The following is a 7,500-nucleotide window of genomic DNA, read 5'->3' as shown; positions in this document are numbered from 1 at the left end:
GGGGAGGGGGGAGCACACAATACGTAAACATCTGGAATGCGACAATGTCGAGTGCATCCTCTCTGCCACATTGCACCGTCGACACTATGATAACCAGAGCAGTAGGTCCACCTATAAAAGCACAATACCCCACTCCTCCGACAACTACCATTGCTCAGATAAATCAACACCACCAACACACATCCTACACAGAGGGGCACCAAATATCATCCCCCGCCCTCGTGTTATACCACATGAAAAATTGCAGAAGTGAGAGACACACATCCGCCAGCCTCTTGCTACAAGCATCGAACCGACGTGACGTATCTGACGGTGACTCAGGCATCCGCGTACTGCCACCACTATCCACCCCCCCCCCTCTCTCTCTGCACCCTTCCCACACAATACCAAATTTAACCAACTTTATCGCTTAACCTAACTGTGGCTGTACCACATTATCGCTTAACCTAACTGTGGCTGTACCACATTATCGCTTAACCTAACTGTGGTTGTACCACATTATCGCTTAACCTAACTGTGGTTGTACCACATTATCGCTTAACCTAACTGTGGTTGTACCAACATTATCGCTTAACCTAACTGTGGTTGTACCACATTATCGGCTTAACCTAACTGTGGTTGTACCACATTATCGCTTAACCTAACTGTGGTTTGTACCACATTATCGCTTAACCTAACTGTGGTTGTACCACATTATCGCTTAACCTAACTGTGGTTGTACCACATTATCGCTTAACCTAACTGTGGTTGTACCACATTATCGCTTAACCTAACTGTGGTTGTACCACATTATCCCTTAACCTAACTGTGGTTGTACCACATTATCCCTTAACCTAACTGTGGTTGTACCACATTATCCCTTAACCTAACTGTGGTTGTACCACATTATCCCTTAACCTAACTGTGGTTGTACCACATTATCCCTTAACCTAACTGTGGTTGTACCACATTATCCCTTAACCTAACTGTGGTTGTACCACATTATCCCTTAACCTAACTGTGGTTGTACCACATTATCCCTTAACCTAACTGTGGTTGTACCACATTATCCCTTAACCTAACTGTGGTTGTACCACATTATCCCTTAACCTAACTGTGGTTGTACCACATTATCCCTTAACCTAACTGTGGTTTGTACCACATTATCCCTTAACCTAACTGTGGTTGTACCACATTTCCCTTAACCTAACTGTGGTTGTACCACATTATCCCTTAACCTAACTGGGTTGTCCCATATCCTAACCTACTCAAGTTGTCCCTTAACCTAACTCAAGGTTGTCCCTTAACCTAACTCAAGTGTGTCCCTTAACCTAACTCTCTGTCTCGCGTGTGTTCAAGTTGTCCCTTAACCTAACTCAAGTTGTCCCTTAACCTAACTCAAGTTGTCCCTTAACCTAACTCAAGTTGTCCCTTAACCTAACTCAAGTTGTCCCTTAACCTAACTCAAGTTGTCCCTTAACCTAACTCAAGTTGTCCCTTAACCTAACTCAAGTTGTCCCTTAACCTAACTCAAGTTGTCCCTTAACCTAACTCAAGTTGTCCCTTAACCTAACTCAAGTTGTCCCTTAACCTAACTCAAGTTGTCCCTTAACCTAACTCAAGTTGTCCCTTAACCTAACTCAAGTTGTCCCTTAACCTAACTCAAGTTGTCCCTTAACCTAACTCAAGTTGTCCCTTAACCTAACTCAAGTTGTCCCTTAACCTAACTCAAGTTGTCCCTTAACCTAACTCAAGTTGTCCCTTAACCTAACTCAAGTTGTCCCTTAACCTAACTCAAGTTGTCCCTTAACCTAACTCAAGTTGTCCCTTAACCTAACCCACGTTGTCCCCTTAACCTAACCCACGTTGTCCCTTAACCTAACCCACGTTGTCCCTTAACCTAACCCACGTTGTCCCTTAACCTAACCCACGTTGTCCCTTAACCTAACCCACGTTGTCCCTTAACCTAACCCACGTTGTCCCTTAACCTAACCCACGTTGTCCCTTAACCTAACCCACGTTGTCCCTTAACCTAACCCACGTTGTCCCTTAACCTAACCCACGTTGTCCCTTAACCTAACCCACGTTGTCCCTTAACCTAACCCACGTTGTCCCTTAACCTAACCCACGTTGTCCCTTAACCTAACCCACGTTGTCCCTTAAACCTAACCCACGTTGTCCCTTAACCTAACCCACGTTGTCCCTTAACCTAACCCACGTTGTCCCTTAACCTAACCCACGTTGTCCCTTAACCTAACCCACGTTGTCCCCTTAACCTAACCCACGTTGTCCCTTAACCTAACCCACGTTGTCCCTTAACCTAACCCACGTTGTCCCTTAACCTAACCCACGTTGTCCCTTAACCTAACCCACGTTGTCCCTTAACCTAACCCACGTTGTCCCTTAACCTAACCCACGTTGTCCCTTAACCTAACCCACGTTGTCCCTTAACCTAACCCACGTTGTCCCTTAACCTAACCCACGTTGTCCCTTAACCTAACCCACGTTGTCCCTTAACCTAACCCACGTTGTCCCTTAACCTAACCCACGTTGTCCCTTAACCTAACCCACGTTGTCCCTTAACCTAACCCACGTTTGTCCCTTAACCTAACCCACGTTGTCCCTTAACCTAACCCACGTTGTCCCTTAACCTAACCCACGTTGTCCCTTAACCTAACCCACGTTGTCCCTTAACCTAACCCACGTTGTCCCTTAACCTAACCCACGTTGTCCCTTAACCTAACCCACGTTGTCCCCTTAACCTAACCCACGTTGTCCCTTAACCTAACCCACGTTGTCCCTTAACCTAACCCACGTTGTCCCTTAACCTAACCCACGTTGTCCCTTAACCTAACCCACGTTGTCCCTTAACCTAACCCACGTTGTCCCTTAACCTAACCCACGTTGTCCCTTTGCCTAACATAGTTCACTGCTCGGAATCTCTGGTGTCGTTGTTATCCTCATGTAGATGTCTTGCGAGTGTTGCTTACTTTCCACATATTCCCGCTATCCACTGTCAATTGTACTGCAATAGGACTATATCGCCCCCCCCCCCCCTCCCTCTGTCCCCCTCTTTGTGTCTCTGTCCTCTCAAGCTGGTCGGTCTGGCGTTTGAGTGTTAAATGAGCCTCGCAGCTGTTCAGTTGCATTCAGATGTCGACGCCCTCAGTGTACGTCGTGGTATGGTCTGTGTCCATTGTCCGCTGATGTCGTACGCGTAACCCACACGCTGTACCGATCATCGGTCGTTACGTACAGAGTGAAGTAGTGTGATACGTGTGACCGTACGCTGGCTGTGCCCAACGGGTTGTCGAATCTCAATTTCCATATGATGTGCTCGATGCTACTTGTCTCGTCTCCCAATAACAGCTAGGTTGCACTGTGGTACGCCGTAGAGGCGTGTGGGAGGAACGTACGAACGCATTGTATGTCACCCTGGGTCGCTGGGGGTGGTGGTGCGGTGAGTCAGGTCAGGTCAGGTCAGCGTGAGCCGTCTGATGTAGTGACGCGTGTATTCCGACTTTGTCGTATTGCCTCACACAAAGTGCTACCCTGGTGGACCGCGTTCCATATCTGGGACATGCCGCAGATGCCGGTTGACAGTGGATCGCGGAAGGGACATCGCATACGTGCGCGGGCCACCTTCCACGTGTTCTCTTCTGCACATGTCGCAGTGTGTATGTGGTCTGATGTAGCGTGTCGTGACACATGACATCCTGGCATGCAAGAATTGTTGAATTCGCAAATGTAGGTGGACATCTACGTTTACTGCCCAAGATACGCAAATGAACTGGAAATCCGTTGTTGAGCGGTTGTTCACGCTGGAGGTGAATCTGTGATGGCGACGATCGGTACAGCTATTAACCGGTTGTTTCAGCGGTACCCGCCACATCCACACACGTGACTAGGCCCATGTGGGTATGAAGCGATACGCGGCGGTGGCTTGGTGGGACTGTTCCCGGCCGGTGAAGGGGGGCCGCCCGGCGTGTTGGCCGCGCGCTGCGTGGGCGCACGCGCAACAGGCGGCTGGTGGGGGGCGCCGAGTGGCAGGAGCGCCAGCCGACGGGCCCGGCAGGCGGCGCAGCTACGCTGCGGCGCACCCTGCACGCGGCGCCTGGCGGCCAAAGTTGGTTCAGCCGAGCCCGGTGCGAAGCGCGGTGGACATCTGCAGTGTGCTGGTCTGATTGAGGACTGTGTGCGTTGAGGATGCGCCGCCGCCTGGCACTCGGCGCCGCGACGCCGTCTGCTGCTCGGTCGCCCCAGCGGTTCTCGCAGGTGGTTTGTATCGCAGTTGTGCGGACGTGTTGGCGCGTGCGCTGTGCTGGGAGAGTTCGCTTCTGCACCCAAGTGGGGCTTTGCCCTTGTGTGGCGCTGGCGTTGGAGCTGCCGGTCACCATAGGTGGCGCGTGTTGTCTCCCGCCGGCAATGCCACGACAGCACGCTCCCGGGCCTCTGTCGGCAGCGGCAAGCTCAGTTGGGAGCAAGGGTGTTCTCACTAAAACCGTCTACTCGCCTAACTCCGGGCGATTGCGCCTCTCTCGAAACCGACCAAGTACCTAGGACGGCGCTGCGCGCCGCCGGGACCTGAGAGGGTTTCGAGGTGTATCGTGCAGGGGAGCTCGGCCTCCTCCTGTTTGCAGAATAATTGAGCGGACGCTTGCGTGTTCGCGCGGGCCCCCGGGACACACTCCCGGGCGGCCGGCTGCTCAGCTCTAGTTGACGCAGCTCCCTGGTTGATCCTGCCAGTAGTCATATGCTTGTCTCAAAGATTAAGCCATGCATGTCTCAGTACAAGCCGCATTAAGGTGAAACCGCGAATGGCTCATTAAATCAGTTATGGTTCCTTAGATCGTACCCACGTTACTTGGATAACTGTGGTAATTCTAGAGCTAATACATGCAAACAGAGTCCCGACCAGAGATGGAAGGGACGCTTTTATTAGATCAAAACCAATCGGATTGGCTTGTCTGGTCCGTTTGCCTTGGTGACTCTGAATAACTTTGGGCTGATCGCACGGTCCTCGTACCGGCGACGCATCTTTCAAATGTCTGCCTTATCAACTGTCGATGGTAGGTTCTGCGCCTACCATGGTTGTAACGGGTAACGGGGAATCAGGGTTCGATTCCGGAGAGGGAGCCTGAGAAACGGCTACCACATCCAAGGAAGGCAGCAGGCGCGCAAATTACCCACTCCCGGCACGGGGAGGTAGTGACGAAAAATAACGATACGGGACTCATCCGAGGCCCCGTAATCGGAATGAGTACACTTTAAATCCTTTAACGAGTATCTATTGGAGGGCAAGTCTGGTGCCAGCAGCCGCGGTAATTCCAGCTCCAATAGCGTATATTAAAGTTGTTGCGGTTAAAAAGCTCGTAGTTGGATTTGTGTCCCACGCTGTTGGTTCACCGCCCGTCGGTGTTTAACTGGCATGTATCGTGGGACGTCCTGCCGGTGGGGCGAGCCGAAGGGGTGCTTTCGCGTCCCGAGGCGGACCCCGTTTAAATCCTACCAGGGTGCTCTTTGTTGAGTGTCTCGGTGGGCCGGCACGTTTACTTTGAACAAATTAGAGTGCTTAAAGCAGGCAAGCCCGCCTGAATACTGTGTGCATGGAATAATGGAATAGGACCTCGGTTCTATTTTGTTGGTTTTCGGAACCCGAGGTAATGATTAATAGGGACAGGCGGGGGCATTCGTATTGCGACGTTAGAGGTGAAATTCTTGGATCGTCGCAAGACGAACAGAAGCGAAAGCATTTGCCAAGTATGTTTTCATTAATCAAGAACGAAAGTTAGAGGTTCGAAGGCGATCAGATACCGCCCTAGTTCTAACCATAAACGATGCCAGCCAGCGATCCGCCGCAGTTCCTCCGATGACTCGGCGGGCAGCCTCCGGGAAACCAAAGCTTTTGGGTTCCGGGGGAAGTATGGTTGCAAAGCTGAAACTTAAAGGAATTGACGGAAGGGCACCACCAGGAGTGGAGCCTGCGGCTTAATTTGACTCAACACGGGAAACCTCACCAGGCCCGGACACCGGAAGGATTGACAGATTGATAGCTCTTTCTTGATTCGGTGGGTGGTGGTGCATGGCCGTTCTTAGTTGGTGGAGCGATTTGTCTGGTTAATTCCGATAACGAACGAGACTCTAGCCTGCTAACTAGTCGCGTGACATCCTTCGTGCTGTCAGCGATTACTTTTCTTCTTAGAGGGACAGGCGGCTTCTAGCCGCACGAGATTGAGCAATAACAGGTCTGTGATGCCCTTAGATGTTCTGGGCCGCACGCGCGCTACACTGAAGGAATCAGCGTGTCTTCCTAGGCCGAAAGGTCGGGGTAACCCGCTGAACCTCCTTCGTGCTAGGGATTGGGGCTTGCAATTGTTCCCCATGAACGAGGAATTCCCAGTAAGCGCGAGTCATAAGCTCGCGTTGATTACGTCCCTGCCCTTTGTACACACCGCCCGTCGCTACTACCGATTGAATGATTTAGTGAGGTCTTCGGACTGGTACGCGGCATCGACTCTGTCGTTGCCGATGCTACCGGAAAGATGACCAAACTTGATCATTTAGAGGAAGTAAAAGTCGTAACAAGGTTTCCGTAGGTGAACCTGCGGAAGGATCATTACCGACTAGACTGCATGTCTTTCGATGTGCGTGTCGTGTCGCGCAACACGCTACCTGTACGGCAGTGGCCGTGCGCCGCGTGCGGAACCACGCGTGCCTCTCAAAACTAGCGGAAGTGTTGTTGTTGTTGTTGTTGTGTGGTACGAGCGCTGAAGCTCTGGAGCGGCTGGCCTGCGGTACCTGGCGCCTGGCGCCGGTTTTGAATGACGTTCGCCCGAGTGCCTGTCCGCTCCGGTGTGGAGCCGTACGACGCCCATCGGCTGTGAGGCCGTTGGACACAAAAAAAATAGTGGAACAGGGGCCGTCAGACGCCTCAGTCCCGCAAATGCTACTGTCTTGAAAGAGACAGTGGGAGACTGAAAAGGAAAAGATCACCCAGGACGGTGGATCACTCGGCTCGTGGGTCGATGAAGAACGCAGCAAATTGCGCGTCGACATGTGAACTGCAGGACACATGAACATCGACGTTTCGAACGCACATTGCGGTCCATGGATTCCGTTCCCGGGCCACGTCTGGCTGAGGGTCGGCTACGTATACTGAAGCGCGCGGCGTTTGTCCCGCTTCGGAGACGTGGGAGTGTCGTGGTCGCCTGTGTGGCCGGCCGCGTCTCCTTAAACGTGCGATGCGCGCCCGTCGCCTGGCGGTTCGCATACCGGTACTTTCTCGGTAGCGTGCACAGCCGGCTGGCGGTGTGGCGTGCGACACCTCGTACAACGACCTCAGAGCAGGCGAGACTACCCGCTGAATTTAAGCATATTACTAAGCGGAGGAAAAGAAACTAACAAGGATTCCCCCAGTAGCGGCGAGCGAACAGGGAAGAGTCCAGCACCGAACCCCGCAGGCTGCCGCCTGTCGTGGCATGTGGTGTTTGGGAGGGTCCACTACCCCGACGCCTCGCGCCG

The 7,500-nt window shown here is 52.3% G+C and overlaps 3 non-coding genes across 3 annotated transcripts in view; all 3 read left to right on the top strand.

Annotated features, from left to right (window-relative positions):
• Positions 1-4,705: 4,705 nt before the first annotated feature.
• LOC126329543 (small subunit ribosomal RNA) lies at positions 4,706-6,598 on the top strand. Its single transcript, XR_007562326.1, has one exon. It is a non-coding gene; the product is annotated as a small subunit ribosomal RNA (ribosomal RNA).
• A 371-nt stretch (positions 6,599-6,969) lies between these two features.
• LOC126329534 (5.8S ribosomal RNA) lies at positions 6,970-7,124 on the top strand. Its single transcript, XR_007562319.1, has one exon. It is a non-coding gene; the product is annotated as a 5.8S ribosomal RNA (ribosomal RNA).
• Positions 7,125-7,312: 188 nt separating this feature from the next.
• Positions 7,313-7,500, top strand: part of LOC126329539 (large subunit ribosomal RNA) — a 4,223-nt gene continuing 4,035 nt past the window's right edge. The window contains exon 1 of the ribosomal RNA XR_007562323.1: positions 7,313-7,500. This exon is cut by the window's right edge and continues 4,035 nt beyond it. This is a non-coding gene — a ribosomal RNA (large subunit ribosomal RNA).

Source organism: Schistocerca gregaria, unplaced genomic scaffold (genome assembly GCF_023897955.1).
Source record: "Schistocerca gregaria isolate iqSchGreg1 unplaced genomic scaffold, iqSchGreg1.2 ptg001189l, whole genome shotgun sequence".
NCBI lineage: Eukaryota > Metazoa > Arthropoda > Insecta > Orthoptera > Acrididae > Schistocerca > Schistocerca gregaria.
This window is presented reverse-complemented; position numbering and strand designations above follow the sequence as displayed.